This window comes from Anser cygnoides, chromosome 2 (genome assembly GCF_040182565.1).
Source record: "Anser cygnoides isolate HZ-2024a breed goose chromosome 2, Taihu_goose_T2T_genome, whole genome shotgun sequence".
Classification (NCBI taxonomy): Eukaryota; Metazoa; Chordata; class Aves; order Anseriformes; family Anatidae; genus Anser; species Anser cygnoides.
In genome coordinates this window covers 9,059,474-9,075,164 of record NC_089874.1, presented here as the reverse complement: position 1 = coordinate 9,075,164, position 15,691 = coordinate 9,059,474, and the positions used below count along the sequence as shown (strand labels likewise).

The following is a 15,691-nucleotide window of genomic DNA, read 5'->3' as shown; positions in this document are numbered from 1 at the left end:
CACATAAATTGATAGTGTTGGCAGCTCTGCTTGTGAAAGACTCCCTGTTCCCAGATTGTATTAATCATCCTGCCCTGCACCTGTTCCAGCTTGAATTCTTCATGCTTGAACAAGGGCAGTAAAGCAGGGTCTGAAGGGATCAGATTGTATTAGAAGTGCTCGGAGCAATTCAAGCCAGGACCAAGTACCAGTTATAATGAGACCCTCCAGGTTACACGAGAGGCAAATTGCCTAGGCGGTGAGTGGGAGTTTGTGGGGCTGCTCTGAGTCTGTTTGTTCAGTAAGCAGGGGATTTCATTTCCATTGTTGACAATCTGACACCGTTTATGGGCAATTGATTCACTTTTTTAAAAGTATCTAGCACAGAAGCAATAAGTGAGTGGAAAGGTGTGAATTAAAATGTGTACACAGCTAAAGACGATTACTCAGATATTTGCTTAGACTCGAAATCCCAGCTGCGAAGCCGGGATTATTCTCTCTTGCTCCAACTACTCTTCGGTAATTGCTTTGTGAGCAATTTTTCTACCGTGTCTTTTTATTTATTTAGTTGCAACTTTGAAAACTGATTGAGCTTTCTGCCTTGGAGAAAGCGATAAGCACGGTCCCTCACCTTTCTGTACCCCATACAGAGTTGCCTCGCTTTCGTGTAGCCTCTCATGCCTGCTAGCCTCTGAACCGGGTCTCCGATGGCTCGTAGTGCAGAGCAGCCAACAGAACTGCATCAACTAGCTTCAGCAGAATAACTTTCCCACCACATACTTCATGCTTATTTCACTCAGAAAAGATTTTATCTGAGCGCTGCTCGCGGGCTCTCTGCTGTCCTGTTCCTTTCCAACACCAGGCGAACAGAACCAACCCCCTTTATTTATATGTATTTCGATACAGAAATATTTTCCTTCATGCATTTGAATGGTATATTCAGATAAACAGGGATTTTTATTCCTCCAAATCGCACTCCAGTGGGAGCTGCCCCAGTCAGAAATGTTTGCGCTCTCTCTCTCTCTGTGTAGTTGTTCCATTAGAGTAGTGTGAAAGCTACAACTGTGTGTCCACTGTCATTCTGTATTAGAATTCAGGGGTAAGGTAATGATATGCAAGCTTGATCCTTCTGTAATACTTTCCTTGGAAGTACAGTTCTGCCTTTTCTGCTGTCAGCCTGCATTTAGAGTGCAGAGAGTGCTGCATGACTTGAAAGCAGCAGTAGGCAATTCCCAGTCTAAGCCTTAGACATTTCCATATTTATGCTCACTTCAGTGGAGTAAATATGCTATGAATAAATCCTATTATGTTTGAAACTGTACTTACAGTATAATAAAAACACACAGTACGGTTGTGCAATCTCAAGTTTTCTTTCAGTGTCAATTTGGGAATATATTTACTAAATTATGTATTGTTAACACGGTATTCAACTTCCAGCAGCTGTTAGAATGTCTTGTATAATATAAGGAAATAATGAGGGAAAAAATCCTTTACTCTTTAAACAAGAGTTGAAGGAAAAACACTGGCTGCAATTACTTCTAAAAACAGTTCTGCAGAAAATGGCCAGTCCGTAAGGGCTGACTCCATAGCTGTTAATTTTGTTATTACTGCTTCCAAAGCTGGGTGCATATGAATGTGCCATCTAATGCAAGGGAATTTTTCAAAGGACATTGACAGGCATTGCAGATACAATGCCATGAGGTTCAAAGTGACACAACTGTACGTTGGTGCTGTGTTCCAGGGAGAAAAATCATTTGACTCCATACCTGCCAAATTTTCTAGGAGTTTCTTTCCTGGAGAAGATATCTATCTGATGCTTGGGTATACACTGTCCCCTCAGTGGTTACTTCAACGTTATGCTAAGATGAGTGAGTGAACTGTATTAGAAGAGAGGTCATGATTTTTGCCCAGAGGAGCTGTGGCTGCCCCATCCCTGGCAGTGCCCAAGGCCAGGCTGGATGGGGCTGGGGGCAGCCTGGGCTGCTGGGAGGGGGCCCTGCCCATGGCAGGGAGCTGGGATTAGATGATCTTTAAGGTCCCTTCCAACCCAAACCACTCTGTGATTCCATGATTCCATGATTCCACAATTCCATGACTCCATGATTCTATGATTCTATGATTCTTGCTCCTAAAGCCCCAACCAACACGCCTGGTTTCTGTTCTTAGTCTTGCTGCTGACCTCCTGGGTGACATCCCTCAAGACACAACACCTCCCTGTTCTTCCAGTTCCTTCCCATCTTTGGGTGTGTTGTTAACTCTTTGTGGAATTATTATTCATAGGAATTTTAAACACTTTCATCATTTCAAAGCAACATTTTTTTGTTTGGTTTTGGTTTGCTTTGTTTTGTTTCATTTTTGGTTTGTGCAAATCTTTATCACCAGTCATACACCATACCACCAAGAGGAGTCCAAAAGAAACCAACAGGCTGTTCTCTCTAGAAGGTTCTGTATTAGTCCTGCATTGCTTTGGATATCTCTCTGCTTTTAAGGCTTAACCTTAAATCTGCTGAAGCAGGAAAAAACAAAATACATTATCTCAGCACAGACCTGCGAAGAACCTTTCAATAAAGCTGAAGAGAAAGTCTTATTCCTTCTGCTAGACAGTGTATGAAGGCTAGCCATCTTAATTAGAATATTTATAATATTTTCCACAGAGTGTTTTACACCATCGATCTAGGCTCAAGCTTTCACTTTTCAAAGATCACCAGTATTGCAGAGGGAACTTCCAGGCTGAGCAGAGCCTCAGAGTAGCTGAAAGTGCAGCAGTCCTGTGCATGTCCTTGCACTACAGGTTATGAGGAGTCTCCTATGGAGAATCTAAAGAAAGGAAAAGATGCTCAAAAGAATTATGAGTAAAGAAGGTAAAATAATAATAATAATAATATTAATAATAATAATAATAGTAATAATAATAGTAATAAAGAAGTATAAAAACTGCAGTGATATGTTAGTTCCAGCTAAGCACAACAGAACTCAAACCATAGATAGCCCTGTCAGGTTGCTGACGGTAACAGGTTTTGCTGGACACAGAGGTCTGAGTTGTGTATTCTGTAACTTCTACCCAGCAGAGGAAAGATAAGAATATCAATTAAATGCATGGATATTTGTCATTGAGAGAAGTACGTTATTCCTAACATTGAGGGAAGAATATATATATATATATATAAAGTGCCAAGGACTGAGCATTGAGAGAATGTGTGTGCATAAGTGACAGAATAGTTCTTGCTGTCAGATACATCAGTTTATCACCAGAACTTCAGTCCAACTGAAATGACACCACAGTAAACAGCTCCAGCAAAAGCGAGGACACAAAGTCTGATGGAACAACACCAGCAAGATCTATCTCCAAGCAGCACAAGGAAAAACCGAGTCAAAAAAGTAGACACATGATAAAGTGAAGATGTAAATGTGAAAGAAGCAGAAATCTATCAGAAGACCAAGGCCTAATCAGAGAGTGCAAGTGCAACATGCTTTAGCTCTCGCCCCCAAAGCTAAAACAGAACCTTCTCATCTCTAGCTGAAAAAAGAAGAGGCGCATCACTGCACAAGGGGCCAGGTCACAACATGCAAAGGCTTAGTTGTGCCCTGGTGTGAAAGTAAATGAGAAATAATACGAGTCTTTCTCCTCAGAAAACAGTGTGTGTTGGGCAGTGCAGGCCCTAGCTTTTTGCTGGTGCTTTGATGGAGGCAACTCCTGAGAATGGACTGGAGGAGCTCCGTGAGATGGTGGGCTCGGGTCCCTAACCCTCTGGGAATTGGAGGTGCTGGTGTCACCTACAGTGAGTGCACAGGAAACCTCACAGGATGAGGGGACCCCTCTTTCTCAGGGATTCTTTCCTTCTCTCTGCCTCCAGAATGGTTCATGTTGAGAAGATGTAGTCCGACCAAGTGGCTAGGCAAGGGCTGAGGGGAAGGCAGGTGGTCAGCTGTAGAGGCTCATCTCCTTATTCTCTCCAAAATGAGAGAGATGGCCATTATTTACTGTTTCACCCTGCTACGACTTGTGCTTATCTCAGAAGAGTACCTCTCAGAAATGCTGAAATGGCTGTGCTTACTTTAGGTCATAAAGCACAAAACTCACTTTACTATGTAGAGTCAACATGCTGAGACACTGAATATTTCAACTTTCTTAATTACCCCTCTGTTGCTTTGTAATCCTCAGGACAGTTTTTTTAAGTATGCTGGTTGTCTTGCATTGTACATTGACATTGTGAGGTGTTTGAGGTAGGGACAGTCTCAAAGGCTAAGAAAATACAGATCCACTTCTTGATAAGAGTCTCCAGGCGCACTGAAATACAAGATGCCTCATCAGAGCATCACTCTGGTCAAAGCTTGAAGGTTAAGAATCAGGATGCACTTTTAATCTGAGCAGCTACTAGAAAAAGTAGCTCAAGAAACAGAAGAAATATGTTGTTTACTGTCTATCATTAAAGTCTGGGTCAAATCTGTTTAAGTTATAAACAGTTGTCTTCCAATTCATTGTAGCTTTGGTGTAGGGAAAATAGAAATTTCCATCTATTAGGCATCAATACTTTCTGGAAGTACTGAAATTTTGAAACAGTCACAGACCATTTATTCAGTAAGCAAAATCTCATACTGGTTACATAAGATCATTATTTTAAAATAAACAAACAAACAAAAGCAACAAAAACAAAACAAAACAAAACAAAACAAAACAAACAAAACAAAACAAAACAAAACAAAACAAAACAAAATAAAATAAAATAAAATAAAATAAAATAAATAAAAAAAATAAAAGAACAGTCCTGCATCACAGCCTTATACAATACCATGGAATCATTCCTCCTCTCTTTAGGACGTTAGGTTTCTTTTCTATGACAAATCAAACATAAGTCTCCTGAAGGCCCTTGCTCCACAGTTCACAGACTAATGGCAATTTTTCCCAGACTTGAAGGACCCTAAAACAGTTGTTGTGGTTATCTACTGGGGGGACAGCAAGATACTTTCAAGCCTGTAACAAATATACTTATGGATTGGCTCTGTTCAGATTACAGTCAGTAGGAATTTTGCTGTTGTTTTCAGTGACCATAGCCCTGAGATCTTTAAAAGTGTGAAGACCTCAGGTGAGTTTTCTTTTTAGAAAAATGAGAATTAGTGTGCACAGAAAACTTTTGTACAAACTACAATAACTTGACAGATCTTCTGCTGAGGATAGAGTGCACCAGAGCAAACCAATATGTCTTAATTAATAATCCTGTCTACTCAGTACAACTGCAGTAATACTAATCATTTCCTGAGAAGCTCTGGAAGAGTCTTGGCTGAATACAAAGGCTTTTTTTTTTTTTTGCCTACTAGTTGATTTGCTCTTTCAGAATCAAATTACTGTAGTGTTTTGAAGATAAATAAAAACTACTAATGAATATGTATGTGTTTCCTGATGTAGAGTATGTCAGTGAATATTCTAGGACAGTTTTATAGTCTGCAATGAACGTGCTCCTTTGAAGTTTTACTGATGCAAGAATGCAGTCATTATGTTTGGGTCACACATCAGTTTACTGATTTAGTTAGACAAAGAAACTAAGCTTAGACAAAATATTTCGAGACAGGAACGCTTTCAACCTCAAACAGCAAAATACCTTGAAAATTCTTTTAAATAGCTGCAAGACAGTTAAAAAATATTTTAAGAGTATGGAACAAGCTTCATTTTTACCTGTTAGGTAAGCAAACACACACATTTCTCATCTGCTTAAAGAAGAAAAAGGAATGAGTTAAGAGCCACTGGAGGATTAGAGGTGTCCATATGGAGACTGTACGACTGTACTGTGCAGTGCCTGCTGTCCAGCATGCTGACTTCATGCCATGCCATAAGGGGAGAGCAGTGGTGGCTGGGACCTGGGGGGACAAATACCCATACCTTGCGCCCCTGGGCAGTCCTAGGACAGGAGCAGAGCTGGCTGTGTGCTGTTTGGTCAGTGGCTGTTCGTGTGGTCTGCTATCAGATTCGCAGCTGCGGTAACATCCTTTGACTCGACTTTGGTGGGAAGCCAAGGTGGGGGAAATGAAGTCTTCAACTTTCCTTCAAAAGTAGGGGAAAAAATGAAGTGTTCAACACTTAACATTAGATTTCCATTTTCTCTGTGTTATTCTTAACATTCCAGTGTTAATCAAAAGGCTTACCTATAGCATCATCCCATTTCATGAGGTGCTGCACAAGCTCGGGGTAAGGCAGTTCCTGTCCTAACAAAATGACAATCTGACGGGTAAAACAAAGATGGGAAAGGAAATAATGGCTTAAAGTGGCAATGTTGCTTGCTTCAGATTATAAGAAGTGTGATGTCACCTCCAATATAACTCAAACACTGGCAATAGATTTGTGGGCGTCAATCTCCTAGATATTAAAGATGAAATATTCAGGGAACAAGCTGGCAGCATTTAGGGCTATCTAGCAGTAGCGTCTATCACTAACGAGGGGCGAGCCAGATTGATCCAGTGACCTCCTTTCATTTCTGGTGTTATTTCTGCTGACAGCCCATTTTTGAGATAGTTTATTCACTCTCAGAGTTTGGTACCAAACTGACACCTAAAGCTGGATGATAGGGAAGTCATTTTAAGTCCTGAAATCAGCACCCCTCTACTTTCAAAAGGAAAAGGATGTCTTACAAGTGTGTACTTGAGATTTTTGCCCTGTCCTGTCGATCTATGATCTTGCAGTCCTGAAGAGCAACTTGCTAGCACAGGTTGTAGTGCTGAGAACCCAACCCAGTTGAATAAACTCAGTATTTTCCAGAAACCAAAATGCATATTTTTCCCAACAGAATCCACCTCTGCTACAACCAAATAGTTTCATGTCAACAATGCAGAGACATTCATTTGAACTGTTGATAAACTTGTACAGAGGCGAACTACTTAGAACATTTAGGTGGCGGTTTGGTCATCATTTTAGCTTCCTTAATGGTTGCATGCTTGGCCTTCTCTCCAAACCTGGGCAATCCTGTAAAAACAAGACACAGCTCATCTTCTGTATGTGAGCCCTCACTTAACCTTCCCATAGCCGCATATGTTTTACTTCTTCAGTAAGAACATCTTTGACTTCTTTGCATATCTCATGGATCTTGTTGTTTCTGGTACCAGGAACTAGGTTACTAAGTAATCTAGAGTACTGAATTAGGTCTAGTAAATTAGATAGATGAAACCTTTACTCACTCCTCTGTAGCTCTCCAAATTGTTCTGGGCAACATAGCTCATTTGATTTTTTTGTTGTTAGTTGGCTTTATTTTATTTTATTTTATTTTATTTTATTTTATTTTATTTTATTTTATTTTATTTTATTTTATTTTTGCATGTTATGAAGCAATTCTGCACCTACCTCTCAAGAATAAGGGACTGCGTTTGTCTTGGGAGCACTGCTGGTAGCTAAGTGCCAAACAGACCATTCAGATCAACCTGTGGTCATTAACATAAATGGGAGCCCACTCCCTCACTCCAGGACACCACTTATTTAATGAGCAAGATCTGAGGTGGACTTTTGATCCATATTCCATCCATTTATTTCAGTTAACTCCAGAAGCTTCTCTTACAGTTCCTTTGTGGACTGGATGTTCTTAGGTCTTTCCTATATGAAAATCTGTAAATTCTGTAATCTCAAAAAGAAATGTGTGCACACATAATGTATGTATTTACTTTAACCTAACAAGGTGGTGGCTTCATCACCAGTAGAAGTCATTAAATCAGAAACAGGTTGCTTACTTAATGATATTTCCTAGCTTAGCCAGAAATAATAGACTTGGCAGAGGACTTGACGAAACTCTGTTGCCTGTTTAATGGAGGAAATGAAATCAAATAATTGTCACAGTCCCTTCCTATCTTGGAGACCTATGGAAAGAAAAGCTGGGAAATAACCAATGTAAGAGATTTAGGCAAGAAAATATAAAGCAAATGAATGATAGTGAGTGTGAAATAAGTCTTTTATGTGACCTTGGGCTCAGGGTGTATTTAAACACACAGACTGAAGGAAGTCAAATCATGAACAGGATTGATGCAGAGTAAGGTTGTGAAAAGGACACCACTCATCACCAAACGTCTTGGTAGTGCACCTGTAAGACTTTATTTTTGCTGGTGACCCAAAGGAGGATTCCCAGTCCTTGAGGGGGAGGACACCAGCCCTGCCACCAGCAGGCCTCAGCAGCTGCCACAGGCCTCACGCCACAGTCTTATCACAAAATTAGCGTCAAAATAAGCTTCACCCTGCATTCCCCAGAAATCCCATAGGGAGGAAGTCTCCTGTGAGGTCTCCTCCGTGTAGTTCACCATGGTGACTCCAGCCCCAGCTTCGCCCTTGTGCTACCTGCCTGGGGCCCCGCGGGCAGGGCACCGGCCTTCCCGGCCCTTCCCATCAGCAGGAGCAGGCCAGCGAGTGCTGCTTCGTGCCATTTGCAGGTATCCCTGGGAGGAAGGATGCTGAGCCTCTCACCAACCAGCACTTTGAGTCCAGCCCCAGCAATCTGGGTTTGCCAGAGATATCCCGAGGCTCTGGGTGAAGTGGCAATTCCAGCTGATGGAGCTGGGGATGGCTGGGGGCTGAGCTACAAAACACAGCTGCCTGCACAGGGCCCTCCTCTGCACTGCCTTGCATTGGATGTTCTGGAGCCTGCTCATTTATATATTTGCATTGTCAGTATGAATTGACTCAAGAACAAGCATCTGAGGCACTGATAGCACAAGTTCCAGCCAGTTTTCAAGCCTGTGCTTTCCCAAACCCGTAAAGTTACATTAGCAGGTGTGGAGTTGTGTTAAAGAGGTGCTTTCAGAGCATGCAAACAAAGCGTGTTGGCAGTGCTGCTTAGTGCCTGAATTTAGCAAAAGGGGTCTTCTGCTGCAAGCTAGGAACACTTCTGGTTGAAAGCCAGGCCCTGCTGGACTCAGCATCCTGCGTAACAACTTGATCTTGGTCCAGCGGCTGTTATGAAGTGCTGATGTACAAGCAGCATTTGCTGTAATTCTGACTGTAAGAAAAGAGCAGTCTCTGAAAAATGTGGATCCGTTTCTGTGAATGCAAAACACGTACGTGGGGCAGGTGTCTCTGAGTTCTGGATGTGGAAGTTTCGGCTGATAGAGACCAAGGAGCAAGTCGGTGCCAGGTCTTGTCTGGTGCCTCCCAGGAGCTCAATGCGAGACGCGGGGGCAAAAGCAGCTTCGTGATGTCTTTGCATTTCTGGGCAAAATGGCTGGTGTGCCTGCCAGCAGTCACCCCACGCATTGCTATAGCTCATAGCTGCTGCCCACGGTTGTCCACAGGCTGCTATGCAACCCAAAATAGCCTCGGCACAAAGCACTCCAGGAACCCCCCCTCTTCCTTTCCTTCCGTGTCCCCTTCATCCGGCACTGTGATGCGGAGGGGTTAGACTGGAATGAAAAGGTTACCTCATGAAGTCACTGAACTGATTTAATTTGTGTTTAATGAATTAAGAAAAGAAAAAAAAAACAGTTCTCCTCTTGTGAATTTGAAATAGGGCAGCATTTTGTTTTCTAATCATTCTTGCCGTTTATTTCTTTTCATTCCTTAAGAAAATTTTCATACTCACTTCACCTCTTTTTGTCTTGTAGGAGCTAACATGAGATATTAGGGCTATCTTTTCCCCTTTCCATCTGCTTTTCCTCTTGCCGCTCTGTAGTTACTTAATATTTTTCTGTTATTAAAAATGGCACAAGGAAAAAAGGAGAAAGTTTAAAAACATTTCTAGATTGATAGCATTTATTTTTCTTTTCTATTTTTCCCTTTGCAGTGCTCCCAAACCTCTGAAGTTTTGAAAAGCTGGGTCTTGGTCCTACAGCCATTCAAGAAGTTGTGTACCAGGTCAGAACAAGAGTCCATCTAACACAGGATTTACCTCCAAGAATGACAGTAAGATACACAGAACCAAGACCAACAAAGAGAAAAAGAACAGTTACATTAGTGAAAGTATTTTCCAAAGGTTTGTGGCTGGGGGACTAGAAGTGATACCTATGCAAGTAATGCTGTCTTGCTTTGGCTGGTATGGGACCCAGGTTCAAAGACAAGTTTAGATCCTTTGCTCCTGCTGCAAAATCTAAGTCATGAGTGACCACAGGTGACCACTTTGGTGGGGTTACCCTTAAATTCAGGTTATGCACAGTGAAACATTTATAGGCATTCTCAGTGTCTAAATGTGTTATAATCATTCAGCACAGACTGGCTGTGAAAGACCCAAGTACAGCTTTGGTGTGTGATGGAAATATTTGCTAGATGGACAGGAGTAGTCAAGGAAGTTGCCAGAATGCTTGGATGTGAAATGAATCTTCAAAGAACCAGGAGAAAATGGAAAGGGTACATATCAAGAAAAACTGTAAATTAGTTGCAAAAAAAAAAAAAATGTTTTAAATTTTTCATTTCAACCACTTAAAGATGGTAGAAAAAAATAAGAGCCTCTTGTTCACTTCTTCTCTTTGTATCCCTCTTGCCCCAGATGTTGTATTTTTGTTTGAATAAATGCTTTTTTTTTTCTTTTTTTTTCTGAAGTGTTTTATACAGTTTTGCCCCTTATTGCAGTCCTGATGCATTGCTGTGTATTACAGCATAGTTTACCCACCCCATCCCAACATCGCCTGCATTTTGCTGGGGGAGACAGCCCTTAATCACACCCCACACACCTTACCAGCTCACCTAATGGATGCAGGTCAGGTGCTTTGCTGTGCTCTGCACAAATTTGCTGAAACATGAAACCACCATCACCACTCGCGTGATCCATGTGGAAGGTTTTACCAGCACACTGACGGCTGCGTATGGGGGCAGCGAGGTCCCCTGGCCTTGGAGCCTTGCTCACATTGTGTTAAGATCGTTACCTGCTCCAGAGAGCGCTTTTCAGTCCCATTTGCCTTTTCAGCTTCTGCCAGTTTGTCTGAACACGACAGCCTGTGTTGTGCAAAGGGGAGGATTTCAGCAGCAGCTTTCAGGTGTACAAACCGCAAGCAGGGTTTTTTGTGTTGAGCTAGGGAAGAAGTACATTTCCTTCCCTGCCACAAAGATGTGCACAGGGTGGCTCCTGTACTTTCCCTGCCACAACTGCCATTAACACACATTTGCACGCTGCCATGGCTTTCACTTACCCCAGAGATAGGAGATAAGCTGTCACAGAGCCTTAATTTTTTTCCTTCTCCTCTTCCACAGGTGCATTGCTTTAGTTTTGTTGTCCCTTATAGCTTTGCTATGAACCAAACGTTCCTCTGGCGACCCTGAGGTTTTCACCCCTCGCTTCTGGGTGGAGAGCAAGGAAGTGCAACATCATGGTTTTGCTCTTGGAGTGGAAGAGACTGCCAAGGATGAGAAGACGCAGAGGAGGAAGCATCATCCGAGGGAACGCTCCAAGTGTATGCGGCCAGCTTCAAGGGAGAACAAAGCTGCATTAACACTTTGGTTTGTTGCTGACTTTTAGGCTTGGAAAATTGCCCATTTGGCTGCTGAGACAGCAGCCTGGGTTGTTTTGAAACTTGGCTGTGAATAGAATGCAAAGGGAATTTTCCCCCTCCAGGTTCATGCATCACTAACCATGCCAGGCGTGCTGCTTCGCGCCGTGCGCCCTGAATGAATAAACCGCCTCTCAGAAAGAACCGACGTGGCTAATATCTCCGCGTAATTTGAACTGAGCCTTTTTGAATTTAGCTCATTTGGGGAAGGGAAAAAAACACCGATGTTGCAAACGCTTATGCATCTGATTAACTTCACCGCTTAGTTTAATTTGCAGGATCAGGGCCTTAGCTATCAGGAGGCTTCGTGGCATTACAACCCTTCTATACATCTTCATTAGAGCATCTTTCTTACAAATTTGCTTTCATCCGTGTTTTTCCAGCCTCAGTCATAAACTGGCCTGTATCTGTCAGCAGCAGGGCCTGCCTATGTCAGCTCCTCAGCGCCTGAGCTAATCCCCTGTCCCCTTTGACAGGAATGGGGGCAGTGCTGTGTCCTAAGGATCGATACACAGAAGTTGCTGTGTTGCTGCTCATTTGCCTAAAAAAATGAGGAGGCGATGACTTTTAGTTGGCCTAGTATTTTTCCCCATTTGGTTGTGTGCTGTTTTATTTTATTTTTTTTTTTATTTATTTATTTTGTAAAAGCAAAATTATTATTTCTCTCCAAAATCACTCATTTTCAGGATGGAAAGCTGATGTTTCTTTCCCACTACTTCTATTCCCCCCTCCTCCATCCTGGCCTCCCCACTGCTTTTACTCTCTCTCTTCCATGTTACCTCCTTTTTTTCAGTGACATGTTGGAAGAGATGTCCCTCACAGCCTCCTCCAGCTGCTGCACGGTGCTTTTGCAGCCACAAAACCCAGCAGCCTGGGTCTGTCTGGGGAGCTGTATGGATTCGGGGTGGAGGGCCCATGCCTCACCTCAGCCTCCACCAGAGGCTGTCCCCACGGTGAGGCGACCCGTGGCTGTCCCCCCCTCCCTGAGTACTGTCTGCAAAGCTGGGCAGCTCCCCAGAGATATGAGCAAGGATATTAAAACAAAAAGACTTTCTTATTTTTTTTTAGGGGCTGTGCCTAATCCTTTCTCTCCCAAGGCCCTGATTTTTTATTTCATTTTATTTTTTTATTTTTTTGGAGTCCAAATACTTGTTAGGGGACCCTTGCTGGTAGAGGCAGATGTAGGGCTGGCAGCCTCCCAGCTGCAAGGGACGCGGGGGAAAATTTCAGCTATGCGGGGCTTCACGTAAGAACTGCTGAATTTGGTGTCCGGACCCACAGCTGAACCTCCCCATGCTGGGGGATCCTCCAGCTGCCTCCTTGCAGTGCCAGCAGAGGGGCAGGTGCCGTGTGTGGGCTCTCACCAGAAATGTGTATGGGAAATCCCTGCTCAGAGCTCACGGCAGGCAGAGCATGGGAGGCTGCTCTAGGTACGGGGCTTTATGTGCCTCCAAGACATACGTGTATGCTGGAAGGTAACTTTTTTCCTGGTTTTGTGAAAATTGTCTTGAAAGATGTTGTGGTTTTGTGTATTATTTTTTGATATGGGCCTGTGTGAATTTAAATTATGGCAGGAAAAAAAAAAAAAAAAAAAGAAGATATCTGTAAATTAAGATGTCCTTTCCGTTAGTCACAATATTATATTAAAGTGTTTTAACTCCTTGATTTGTTTATGTTATTTGGTAAATTAAGCCCCAGCCTTGCAGTGTGACAAGGGAGGATGGATCCTGACATCCTCTTTGAGCTCCAGTGGGAACTTCGCCTAAAGCACATGCCTTTCCACTGCGGGAGCCATCAGTCAAAAGTTGCATTTGTCTGTAAAAATCCAGGACGGACAAGTATATGTCCAGGTAGACCTTACTGCAGCCTCTCAGTAGTTAAAGTGGACTTAGAAGAATGATGGAGAGAGAATGTTTGTGAGGGTATGTAGTCATAGAACAAAAGGTAATGGCTTTAAATTGAAAGAGGGTAGATTTAGATTAGATGTTGGGAAGAAATTCTTTACTCATGAGGGCGGTGAGGCCCTGGCCCAGGCTGCCCAGAGGAGCTGTGGCTGCCCCATCCCTGGCAGTGCCCAAGGCCAGGCTGGATGGGGCTGGGGGCAGCCTGGGCTGGTGGGAGAGGTCCCTGCCCATGGCAGGGGGCTGGGATTAGATGATCTTTAAGGTCCCTTCCAACCCAAACCATTCCGTGATTCTGTGATTCTATGGTTCCATGATTTGGTATCTCCAGGACCCCCCTATCCCTGATCATCATCCCAGGCCAGACCTTGTACACCAGGTTTCTGAAGTACTGAGCCACATCTGGGAACTGAGCTGGGGATGGAGAGGGAAGATGTGTCTAATGCCGTTGGAAAAAAAAATTACCTTTTTGCTCAGCTTTCAGACATGACCACAGTTTTCTGGTATGACCACCAGCCTCAGAGTGCTTCCTTGTCCCCAGGGAGAGGAGCTCAGGCACTTTGCTGCTCCTGATGCTGCCTTGTGCCTTCCCCAAGGACATGAAAGAGATCAGCAAATCGAGGGTGATCCCAACTGGATGGCTTTGCAGTCCCCTTTCTGTAAAACGTTCATTCCTAATGAAAGTCCCCTTTCTGTAAAACTTCCAGTTTTCAATAAAACTTTTAGTTACAGTCCCCCTTCTGTAAAGCTCCCCTTTAAAAATTGCAGCCCACAGACTCAGGAATAGATCCAGTCACGCTGGAAAAGCGTCAGCTCAATATTAAAAGGTGTGATAATCAACCCTGGAAAAGGAGTGGTATTGATGCTTAAATCAATAGCTGCTTATGGCCATTGGGGGACTTTCTGTGCCCGTTGTGTTTGCTTATTCCCCTGCAGGACTCGCTGGGTCAGGCAGCAGCGTACTGCAGTCTGGAGGCCTGGAAACGTGATGTTTAGTTAAGCGCACACCAAGAGTTTATTGAGAGCTGCACCATCTCCACAGAGGCAGCAGCTACAGTTTTGTGTTTTCTCTGAATCTGAGATTGCCACTGCTGGTCTGTTAGATGGTTATTTGGGGCAAACACTGTCCGGTCACAGGAGAGTCACAACCCAAACCTAACAGCGAGGTTGCACGCCATGTTGCACGTTCCCCACTGGAGATGCATGACCTTCTCCTAAAGCTCCGTTTCTGGAGCCGTGCAAGCAGGAGGGATTTTGGGGATGGGCTGAAGGGCTCGCAGACACATCTGACCCAGTCGTGGTAGGCTGGCTTTGTTCACGAAGCTCGCCTGTGTGCTGTGAGCCCTGGTATCCAGGAGCACCCCAGCAGCACCCTTCTTCCAAGGCGCTCTCGTCTTGGTGGTGATTCCACCTGGCTCCAGATAACAAGGCTTTGGCATATATTGACAGTAATGCACACAGGGGGAAAAACTCCCCATCTGTGGTCGTGCAGCAGAGAGACAAGTGGCTGCATTTCTTAACAGATGGCATAACAAACTACAAGAAACACGTGTCCCCCTGAGACACATAACCTGACATCAAATAGCTTCAACAACATATTGAAATAAGTCCTCCCTGATGAACGCCGTGGCTTCAGACGCAGCCATACCTCCCTCCCCGAATCCCCTGACAAAGCCTTGGGTGATGTAAGCCCAACAGTTTTGAGAGGTCCCACCCTGCCTCCTCCGCCAGCAGCAGGATTCGGGGCGGCAGGCTGAGCAGCCACCGAGACGGCCCGCAGATGCCAGCGACTGGAGAAGCGGGGAGCTGAGCCATTAGCACTTCTCCGTAGGTATTAAGTCTTTTCAAGCTGAATAACCTCTTTGTTCCGAGAACTGCTTACTTTAAACATCTGTGGTGCGAGTTTTAGTGTTTTACTTTGGGGATAATAGACTTGGGCTTGTCTAAATGGAAACAGAGCTGGCAGAAGCACCTCGAGGAGTAGGCGCATCCAAAGGTTGCTTGTGCTGCTAAGAGCTCTACCTGTTGGAGCAAAGCTTGGCAGCGGGGAGGTCATCTTGGCCTTCACGATACTCTGAGCCTGTGAAAAAATGTTCAACTATGACCGCATTTGAAAATTTGGGAGCTGGAAATGGCTGTGCTCAGCACCTAGACTGCCCCATCTGCTGCTGGTGCCTGGCGTGGGTGTGGGGCCAGGGCAGGGCTCCCCATCCCAGCCTGTCCGGGGCTGGTGATGCTCCGCACCAGTACAGCAACTATCAACACCTCCACCATGTCCTCAGTGACTGCAGCAAACGAGGAAGCAATGGAAACAGCCTGCCTGACATGCAAATAGCATCAGCATCAGATGGAGTGGGAGCTGGTGGGGAAAC

General features: G+C 44.0%; 1 long non-coding RNA gene across 1 annotated transcript; it reads left to right on the top strand.

Annotated features, from left to right (window-relative positions):
* Positions 1-14,132, top strand: LOC106038886 (uncharacterized). The gene is made up of 3 exons (XR_010829056.1): positions 1-238; positions 9,723-9,911; positions 11,123-14,132. It is a non-coding gene; the product is annotated as an uncharacterized lncRNA (long non-coding RNA).
* The last annotated feature ends 1,559 nt before the right edge of the window (positions 14,133-15,691 follow it).